Source organism: Galeopterus variegatus, unplaced genomic scaffold (genome assembly GCF_000696425.1).
Source record: "Galeopterus variegatus unplaced genomic scaffold, G_variegatus-3.0.2 Scaffold242, whole genome shotgun sequence".
NCBI lineage: Eukaryota > Metazoa > Chordata > Mammalia > Dermoptera > Cynocephalidae > Galeopterus > Galeopterus variegatus.
Genome location: NW_007726353.1, coordinates 285,437 through 296,451, shown reverse-complemented (window position 1 = coordinate 296,451; position 11,015 = coordinate 285,437).

Sequence of the window (11,015 nt, the reverse complement as noted above, 5' to 3'; positions counted from 1 at the left end):
AAGTCTGTGACTGGAGTGGAAGTCTTAAGGGCAAGAGCACAGCCAGGACCAGGACTTGTGGTCTAGACGGCCTGGGCTCTGTGAGCACATAGTCACAGAGTTGCAGGCCCCAGGGACAGGAGGGCACCAGGGACAGATGGTAGGAGGACCTGAAGAGACGACAGCTGGGAGATTCTTAACAGTAGAGGTGGGGGGCTGCTGGACACACACACACGCACGCACGCACACGCACGCGAGCGAGCTCCTCTGCCCCCATCTCCCTCCACGAGGACCAACTTGAGGTCTGGCCCAGAGAAGGAGGTTACTCCCCACCCCCGCTAGCTGCTTCCGTGCCCCAAGTGTCCAGGCCAGTGCTCTCCTCTGGGAGGGAAGGGGATGGGGCGTCCTCGGCTTCGGAGCTTTGGCCGTAGCGAGCCTTCCCTGTGCTGCTGTGATGCAAATCCGCTCCGGATTTATTCGCAGGCGTTCTTTCCGTGAAGCCGCCGGGCGCACCCGGCGCCAGCGCTTGGCTGCAAGTGCCTCTTCTGGCCCTGACCCGAGGGCGCCAGGACATGGAACTGCGGGTGTCTTCTCCGCTAGGGATCCCGCGGCTCCGTGTGGTGGGAGTCGGGGGCCGTGCTGTAATTAACCGTGCTGGGGGCGCTCAGTGGAGAGCAGGGAGCGGAGATCTGGAAGACCCTCCCGAGCCACCAAGAGCACGACTAGGAGTGTGGAGGTTGGGATCACCTTGAGCAGGCGGGACCTTGGTCTCAAGGTCTGGGCCTCAGGTTTTGGTAGAGAGATTTGAAGGTTTGGGGTTGGTAAGCGGATTTAGGGCTGAGAGCGTGGGATGCAGGATGTGGGAATTCCCGGTCCTCAAAGGGGCCGCCCCAAGCCTGAGAGCAGACCGTTGTCTCGCTTGTCTGTACAGACTTGGTTTGGGCACCAAGAGCTGATTCGACTGATTACTATCTTCGAGAGGCTCCTCGTCGCGAAGGGAAGCCAACCTGGCTCACTAGCGAGTCAAGGGCTTGAGAGCCTGGGGCTACTTGGGGGAGGAGGAGGCGGGGGTTCGGGCCGAGGTCCTGCGGCGCATTCCTAAAGGCTCCAGCTTCAAGCAACAAAACTGCAGGAAGGCTGTGAGCAGTTCGTGGTGTAAAAGGCTTGTACGTATAGGCATAGAGAGATGGCATTTATTAAGTGTCTGCTGCATGCCAGACCAAGGGTGTTCAGCAAATTGACAAAAAGAGGAGGGCTTACTTTGTCCTCGGTAACTTTATAATCAGGAAAGGACAACATAGCTCTTTTTATTTTAAAAAAAGGAAAAGTAAATAGACCTGGGTTTCAGCACTGCTGAGCCACTTACTGTTTGGCCTTGGATATTTTGCTTTAACTTCTCCAAGCCTCAGTTTTCTTATCTGTGAAATAAGAATAACAGGAATGTCTAGGCATAGGGTTTGTTGGGAGGATTGAGTTAAGACATCAGAGGTGTTTGGAACAGTGCTACCTAAGTGCAGCAGTGGGAAGAACACTTAGTCTAGTTTGGGGGAATATGTGGGGAGTGGGGGAGCAAAACATCTTCTGAAAGAGTAGAAATCAGAGCTAAGTCTCTCTTTTGGCTGGCAGGTACAAGGATCTGAACCCTTGACTTTCACATTATAACACCGTGCTGAAACCAACCACGCTGACTGGCCAGCCCTGAGCTAAGTCTTCAAATATGAGCGGGAGCTAGTGTGGAAAAAAAGGGGAGAAGAGAAAGATGTTAAGAGAAAGAATGACAGAGGGAATAGCATGAGCAAAACCAGGCAGGAGAGAGACAGGACAGTGAATCTGGAGAAACTACAAGGTGTGAGGCAGGGAGTGGAAAGAGATGAGGTTAGAAAGGTAAGCAGGGGCAAGATGGGGGGCTTGAAGTTACTGAGGCTATTTTTTTATCCTGAGAGCCCTTGAGCGGTTTTCAGCTTTTGCTGAAATAGACAGGCAAGAGATAGGCTCCCTGTGGGGCAGCGTGATGGCAAGGAGACCTGTGAAGTGGAGGGCAGGTCCACTGCCACAGGGCAGGGAGATAGTGGCATAAACTACAGTGGTGGCCCTGGGATGGACTTGAGAGGTAGAAGTGACAGGACCTGATGATGGATTGAATGGGAGACACAAATCAGAGGGAGGTGTGAGGTTGATACCCTGATTTCCAGCTTGGGTCCCCAGCTGGTGCTATTCACTGAGACAGGGAGCAGGAAGAGTAGTACATTTACGAGGAAGCTGAGTTCAGTTTTGGACATGTCTGTGACAACATACCTGACAGATCCTCAATAACTGGGGTTCTGTAATCCCACCTGACAATTACTCTGTCCAGAAGATGGTAGGGGTATCATGAGCCACTGCTGGCTGTCTGCTCCCTGGCTGTAGCTGGTTGGAGGTCTGGGTGGGAAGGCCATAGAGGTAGGGGGTGCTGCTGTACCAGTGGGCAGGGCCTGGTGAGTCCCCTTTGTGGTTCTGGGCTGCCAGACAGTTTTTTGGGGCATAATCATATGAGCTCAAGGATTGGGTTGTCAGATTCTTCCCAAAGAGCATCCAGTGAGGGAGGGAGTATTGTGCTCTGTGCTGCTGAGATCCATCTCCCTTTTACAGCTGAGGAAACTGGAGGCTCAGGAACTGAGTGGCAGAGCCAGGAGGTGAATGAAGGTGTGATGTCTTCTCTCAGTACTAGCTGCCACATTATCAGTGGTGACATTTGCTCTAAGAGGGCAGGGAAAGCACTGGGGCCATGGTTCTTTGGAGGAGGAGCAATGCAATCTGGAGGGATAGTGTGGATCAGGGAAGGAAACAGGGAAGCCTTCCTGGCAGTGGTGCCATTTGTGTTGTCCTGGAAGCTTAATCTTGTTTTCTGTCTCCCCAGCCAGCAATCATTGGCATTGAGCCATTGCCTGCAGTGAGGGAGATCTTGTTGTCTGAGGGGCCTCTAGGCAGAATGTGTCCACAGAGCCCAAAAAATGGTAGGCTGGAATTCCTGCAGGCGGCTCCCACAGGCCTGAAATGGGGGCACTTCTATCTCAGTCTCCGGCATCGGTCAGCCTAGTCATCCCTTTTGTACTGGCACTTCACTGGCAGCTGGAAGCCCCGTGCCTGTTCATTTCCATATCAGGGCTCAGCACAAGTTTGTGTTCTGTTCCCAGGTTTTATTTTACTTAAAAAAAACAAACAAACTGTTTTTTTGGAGAAAAGTTGTAAGATATAAATAATGTTGCCAACCTTCATTGGTCATCCATCAAACATTTTTCCCCAGGTCTGCAAATGGCTGAGACAAACTAATGTGGTAAGGGAGTAGCCATAATCTTAGTAGCTAAGAAGGGGTGACTTTCAAAAAAATGTTTATGTTTATTCATTGTGGAAAACTTGGAAAATACAAGCAAGTAAAAAGAAAAAAAAGTATCCATTAAGAGATAAACATTTCTATCATTTTTATATATTTCATTTATTTTATTTCTGGGCATATGTGGTTTTCTTTTATGTGGTTAATATTATACTGCATAGACTATTTTATATCTTGCTTTCTTATGCAACAAAATTATAAGAATTGCCCCATGCCACTTAAAATTATTTTTAAAAGTTTTAATAACTGTATAATCTTCCACTATATGGAGTTACCATATTTATTTTACCAAACTTTTATCCTTAGACATATAGATTGTTTCTAATTTTTTAAATTAACTAATTAATTATTATTATTATTATTATTCTTACACTATAAGATGTTGCTGTGGAGCAGTGGGAGGGGGGAGGGGGACATGGTTGGGGCCCGCAGGCACCCCCCACCTCGGCTCAGTAGTCTGGGGGTTTCTGGTGGTGGCTTGGTTGTCCCTGGGCTGGATGTGGACATTGAAGGGTGTGGCTGAGGCCCTGAGGGTGGGGGTGATCTTCCTCACTCTGGCTGGGGAGCCCGGCCAGCCTCTGGCTCTTCTAGGTTTTATAGGTGTTCTTTGGTGGTATTAGACCTTTACTGGTTAATATCAGAATTTGATCTATGAGTTTTTTGTGTTTTCTTTCAGTTCTCTGTTGGATTATTAGCTACCCGCATCAATTAAACTCTGCACTAGAACTAATTTGATGTCCTTTGCTTACTCCTAAAATGCGGGAACTTCCTGTGGGGACCAGCACTTGAGCCCTGAGGTTGAGCTAAATTGCTGCTTTGCTGCTGATTCTCTGGGGAAGGCTTTTTGTGCAGCTCGGGTTTTAATTGTTGACCTTGTAAGCTCTTCCGGGTCTTGTGAGGTCTGATACACCTGGTGTGTGTGGAAACACTGGTCTGGGCCTGAGTCTTTTCAGCATAATGCACCCCCTGCAGTTCTGTATTCCCAACCAGTCTCCACTGAGTGCTCCTGTGCTGATAGGAGGGCAGATCAGTTGCCTATGCTGTGCCCTATTTTTTTTTTTTTTGTTTGTTCTTTTTGAGACCGGCCGCACCACGCTCAGCCAGTGAGCGCTGTGAGCGCACCGGTCATCCCTATATAGGATCCGAACCCGCCGCACTCTCCCGAGTGCACCACGGGCTCGGCCCTGCTGTGACCTAATATTCCCCCAGTAGGCCAGTCACCCCCAACCCCCACACTCCAAACACTTCCCATGGGGTGGGCCATATGCTGGACCCTTGCAATGACTCACAGGCCTTTGAGTGGCTCCTTTTTTAGTTGTCTTTGGCCCCTTGCTTGTATGTGGGTCCATGGGAACCTTCTCAGTGGTCTTGCTGGCCTGGGAACCACCAAGGCCCTCCTCTCCCTTGTAGTCTCCAAGCAACTTCACACACACGGCACAGCTGCAGTTTTTGCCCCTCTTGCTCCATGTGCTCACCAGGGCCAGCATTGAAATGGCTGGGGCTTGAAACAGTCAGAGCGGTCCCTTCTTTCTTTCATCACAGCTTCTCCTGTCTTCATGAACTCCGTAGGTCTCTTCTCCTCTTCCCTTGAGCTCTAGTGACCCCACCTTGGCAGTCTTTGCTTTTCAATAGCTGTAAATTGGTTGATTGTGGGAGACTGTGATGCTGGGGACCATCTATTCTGCCATCTTGATTCTCTGCTTGTCTGTTCCTGTTCTTTGATTTTTTGCCCTTATCAAAATGCTATGGTAAAAATCTCTGTGCATAAATCTTTGTCAATATTTTGGATTATTTTCTTATAAATTTTTCTGGAAGTGGAGTTACTAGGTCAGAGGATCAAAATATTTTTAAAGATCTTGGTATTTATTGCCAAAATGCTTTCCAGAAAGATTGTGCCAATTACACTCCATCAGCCTGATATAAATGTACCTGTCTTATGACATTGCACTGAGTATTAATGTTTTAAAAATTCTTGCTAATTTGATAAGTGAAAAACGGAATCTTATTTTTTTGGTGCTGAGTACTTTCTTGGAGGCCCAAGAAGCCTGGGCCCATCAGGTCAATGATTTCATCCAACCTGATGAATTCCTCTACTGATCAGACCATCTCCTTCACTAAATTGGTGGGGTTTGGCCATTGTTGTGGACATCTATTTTTTTTATTGACTCATAATAATTGTACATATTTATGTCATCTATTGTTTTTTACCTGCACGGAATTCTCTTCTCCTTTTGGTTGCCATCTCCCAATTTTCCTTTGGGGAGTACTCCTCCCCTATTTTGGCCATGTAGTCCAAGTGGGATTAGCCCACCCCCGAATTCCAGGGATGGGCACTGAGACACTGGCCTGACCAGTCATCACAGCAATTGGTTTAGTGATGGGCATTTCACCCAAGTGAGGCCAGGAAAGCTTTTTGCTGAAACAAATGGAACAGAGAAAGGCCCTCTCTCCTATTAAGGAGGGTTGGGGATAGGGGAGTGAAGCTGAAGAATGTAGGCCTGGGGCCAGCTGGTGGCTGTGTCTTTGTTACTCAAGGGGAGAACCCATCTAAGACAGAAATTAGCACTAGATAAGTGGTGCCAAGGAATGAAGAAGATATATACCTGTAGATTTTGTGTGAGCTCCTAGATTCAGCCGCCTGGCTTTTTGGTTACATGAAGCAACAAATCCCCCTTTTTTGTTTGAGCTAGGTTACTGTTCTATAAAATTGAACAAGTCCTATGGTTTTGCACAGTGTTGAGAAAAGGCACATGTGCTATATTGTTACAGAAACATAGGTTCTGAAGGTTGAAGGATCTTCACCATCTTCTTCATGCATGTTTTGTATATAAATCTACACATATTTTAGTCATATATCAGTCCAGCCTCTGCTTGTCTAATTCCAAGGAGGGGTACTCACTGTCTTAAGAGGTAAATTGTCCCATCACTGGAGAGTCAGTGCTGAAGGAAAATTTTTTTCTCACAACTGGAAGAACTAAACTACCCCATCTGCCTGAAACTAGGACAAAGGGTGGGAACAACTTAATCTGACGACCCAAGTATTTTGGCCAAATTCTTGGCTATACAGAGGAAGAGACTAAAGAGCTAAATTAAGGGTAGGACAGAGCTAAATGTTTTGAATAAGGCAATGTTTTTTGTTTACTTGTTTGTTTTTGCTTTTGAGAATTTGGGAGCCAGGAAGAGAGAGCTAAAGAGGAAGAAGGAGGAGGAAAGAAAGGAAAGTAAAATAACATGGCATAGTAGAAGAAAGACTTTCAATAACAAGAATGTCTAATACTAAATTTGGGGAAGTTTTCTGTGGCTATGCTAAGTCCCATGAATCTTTAGTAAAGTTTGGTAACAAAGGCCTCCGGTAAGCATTTGGTTTTTTTGTTTGCTTGGTTTTGGTTTTTTCGGTGTTTGTGTATGGTAGTTCTAGAAAGGGTTGAGGACCAGGTACAGGACAGGAATAATACATGTGCCATGTGAGGCAATCCACAAGCTAAATTCAGATAGTGGAAGCAGAGACACAGACCCAGAAGTGATCATGACAATGTAATCGCCCTGGAGATTTTCAGTAATCTTTGGGAATATTTTGGGGACTCTTTGGGAATGGAGGTTTAAGTCAGTCTAGTTCTTAAGAGGCAGAGAAAAGTATTGTACTCGTATTAAGACAAAATTAGCCTCTCTATATCTTCCCCCATGATCAAAGGTGTTTGCCTTTGAGGGCCCTGGAGACCAAGTCTATTCCCTTTGCCCCACGTGTCTACAACTTTACATTTGGCTTTGGAGTCAGAACTGGTTTTGAATCTGGGCTTTGCTCCTTCCTGACTGTGTGACCATATAATTTATAATCTAGTGGGAGGATACTGAACATAAACAAATAAAATATGTAGTATGACAGATGGAGATAAATGCTATGGAGATAGAGCAGGTAATGGGAAGAGAGTCATGGGGGTTACTTGCTATTTTATATAGGGTGGACAGGGAAGGCCTCATTGATAAGGTGATATTTGAACAGAGACCTATGAGAAGGGAGGAAGCAAGCCTTGCCTGAACTTGGGGGAAGAATATTTCAGGCAGAGGGTAGAGCAAGTGTAAATGCTCTGAGGAGAGTATGTGGTATGTGTTTAGGAGGCCAGTAGCTGAAACAGGATGAATCTGCCCTCTCCAAGCCTCAATTTATCATCTATAAAATGTGGATGATGGTAGCCTACATCATAGAGTGGATGTGATGAGTAAATGTGATAATTCTTAATACAAGCCCAGACTTTATAATCTATCGTTATAAAGATGACAGCTAAGTCTTCAACGTTGTCAACCATTCTTTTTTGATAATGATTTGTGGTTCTCCCGCCATCTCTGTTCTCTTCCTCTGATTCATGCTCTTGTTAGCCTACAATCCCTCTGCTATATAGTCAGTAACTAAATGGTTACCAGCACCTACTGTGCGCTACACACTAGGTTATAGGACTTTTTTAAGATGCCCACTCTCCCATGAGGGAGAGAATATCTGTACATTAGTAGCCACCATATAAAGCCGAGCAGGTCCAAGAGATAACAAGCAAAGTGCTCTGGGAGTTCAGAGGTGAGCTCATGGAAGGCTTCCCGGAAGAGGTGGCATTTGGACTGACCTTTGAGGAAATGCTTTTCATGGATGGAGATAAAGTGAAGAGAATAATCCAGGAGGAAGGAAAAGGTGTGAGCTGGGCACAGAGGCTGGCATGCCCAAGTCATAGATGGGAAAGGGGAAACTGCCTGGTATGGTACATGCATGGTGTTTTGGAAGGAGAGAAGGGGGCATCAGATGCTGAAGTGACTTGGTTGTCAAGTAGAGGAGTTTGGACTTACTATTGAATGATAGAGAGCCATAAAACACTTTTAGGCAAGGAGCGATATAGTCACAATTGTGTTTTTTTCTTTTTTGTTTGTTTGTTTGTTTGTCCTTTTTCGAGACCGGCCGCACTGCACTCAGCCAGTGAGCAGTGTGAGCGCACCGATCATCCCTACATAGGATCCGAACCCGTGACGGGAGCGCTGCTGCGCTCCCAGTGCCGCACTCTCCCGAGTGCGCCACGGGCTCAGCCCACAATTGTGTTTTCAAATGCTCTTTGGCTGCAGTGGAAGAGAGCTTCGAGTCAGCAGGAATGGGGGTGAGTGAAGAGTGGAGTGGGGTGGCCAGGAGACTCTTAACAGCTGCCCTATGAGTACTTCTGAGGCGTTAGGAATGGAAATGGAGAGGAAGGATGATAGAAATGCAGGGGGAAACAGAGGATGCTCTAACTGCTCCCCAAGGATCATCAGGGAACATATGGGAATTGCCCAAATATAGGTACAATGAAATTGTGCTAACTCTTCTGAAATTGGGCTTTGGTTGTTTGAGGTCAGCTATTTTCCGTCCCACTCCATGGAAATACCTTTCAGAAAGGGGAGATGAACAGGATTAACATGTGTCTTCCCTGGGCACCTTCCTGTTTTGGCATTTGATAATTGCACAGAATTTCAGCAGCTTTGGGCACTTTAGCCATCACCCCACTCTTCAGGGATCAACTTTCTGAACAGGGATTGCTTATGGCCTACAGAGGAGCTTGAATTGAAAGATGGAGAATTTAGTTTTGGCCTTGGGAAATGTCACGTTTGAAGCTCTGTAAACTTGCAGCAATTAAGGCTATGATTCCCACATAATCCTTTCAAAAGGCTGTTTTGACTTTCTCAGTGATTCATCCAGCTGAAGAAAGAAATCAGAGATCATCCAAAATTTGGTAATTTGGGTGAACCCTGGATCTACCAAGCTACCAGTCTCTTTAAAAGAAGAAAACCAGACCCCGAGTTTCAGGATTTATGATTCTACTTGGCTGAATCCATAGCACCAAAATCAGGAGGCTTGTGGGCTCTGGCCTTGAACATGGGTGGCCACTCAGTTGTTTCCTGTGTAGTTTTCCTATTAACAGACTGAAGAGGTCCTGTGGGCAGAATTTGGGAAGGAGGAAACTGGAGGAAAGGGGCCCAGGAGCTGAATTTTCATAATATCCTAGCTGAGCATTTTTCAGCTTCAAGCATTTTTACCCACATTAGCCAATTAACTGACAGTTTGTCCAAGTGGAGATGAGGAATGGTGGGAGACAGCGAGCTCATGCGTGATCACGCCTCCATAGTCTGGAGGGGACTGATAACGTGACTGCAGTACCAGGGCCAGAGTGTTTGTGTGTTTGGACGAGAGCCAGTGGACAGGAGCTAATTGACAGGCTCTTGGGCCCATGTGCTTGATGGTCAGCTGGTTTGTCCGTGACAGTGTGATAAATGCCCCATTCAGTCCAGGGGCTGTCACATCTCAGAGAGACCCAGTCGGACCCTGTTACTGTTCTGACAACAAGTGCATGGAGAATTAGCTGTTTCACCACAGATGTCTTCTCTGGAGAACTATCTCTGTGTGCAGGAGACTGAATGAGATTCTTCATGGTCAGAAATGTCACATATGATTTTTCTTTTAAATAGGAAATTTTCACATCAAAACCCAGCCAGCGATGATCCCTATTATTCACTATCTATCTTCCATAAGAAAAACCAGAAAGAACGTGCACATTTATGGAAACGTGTATATGAACACAGCTCATAGTAACTCAATGTCTGCATCTATAGTTTTGTATTTTAAAATTAACTTTTTACAGTTTATATAAGTAAGATATACTCTTTTTTTGTGTACATTACTAACTAATATTAACTAATATAATCTCATTTGGTACAGGCTGAGGACATGTGGTTATATTTTGAGGGTTCCACCTGGGATTATTATGAATTTTATTGAAGTTTATATATGTACCAGGGACTCATCTCTACCTTTAGAAATAAAGCCAATTGATGTTTAGGGCAATGACCAAGATAACACTGGAAAATTTGCATATGGAGGTAGATGTAGACTTCCAGAAACCTCTATGAATTATGGGATTCAAAAGAGCTGTGAAAAACCTGAAATTGAAAAGACTGCAAACTTCTATTAGGTCCCTGAGCAGATAAAGAGAGTCCGGCGAGGTTTCAGGAGGAGAGAAAATGTAGCCTTACACAAGTTTGCTCTTTTCTGTAGTCCAAGGGAGATATCAGGGAACAGAGTTGTAGTGTTGAATATGGTTAGACATTATGAAAACAGCCCCAACCGCCACCAGAATTATTGGCCTGGTTACTGGGGACAGGTGAAAGGAAAGACTACTCAGTTAATCTATAGGATCTGAAAGTTGGGGCATTTTGGGAGGAGGTCACCCCTAGTATGGGGAAAGAGTGCTGGGATGCTCTACTGGGATGCTGTAAGTTGTGGATATCAGATATGGAGAAGTGATGGCAGAACCTCTTAGTCTTGCCATCTCTTAGGGGAGATTTCAAGGCCTCAGTGTTAGTTGGCTCAGTGATGAATGTTCTAACAAAGCTAGCGGTGGGGAGAGTTTGTTTTTTTCTCTGCTTTGTCAGAGAGTGAGAGATAAGATACTTATTTGTGAATCGGGGCTGGAGAAACTCTTACAGAAGACAGAGGAAATAAGAACCAAAGATCCAAACAATATCAATCTGGTCCCCTGTGTAACTGGTGAGGACAGGGCTGTTCCAGGGTAAGACTTTGGGGGAAATTCCAGCTGCCAAGTCCAGGGTGGTTAGATTGGTCCAATTGTTGAAACTTACATGAGCAAAAAAGGGGGGGAAG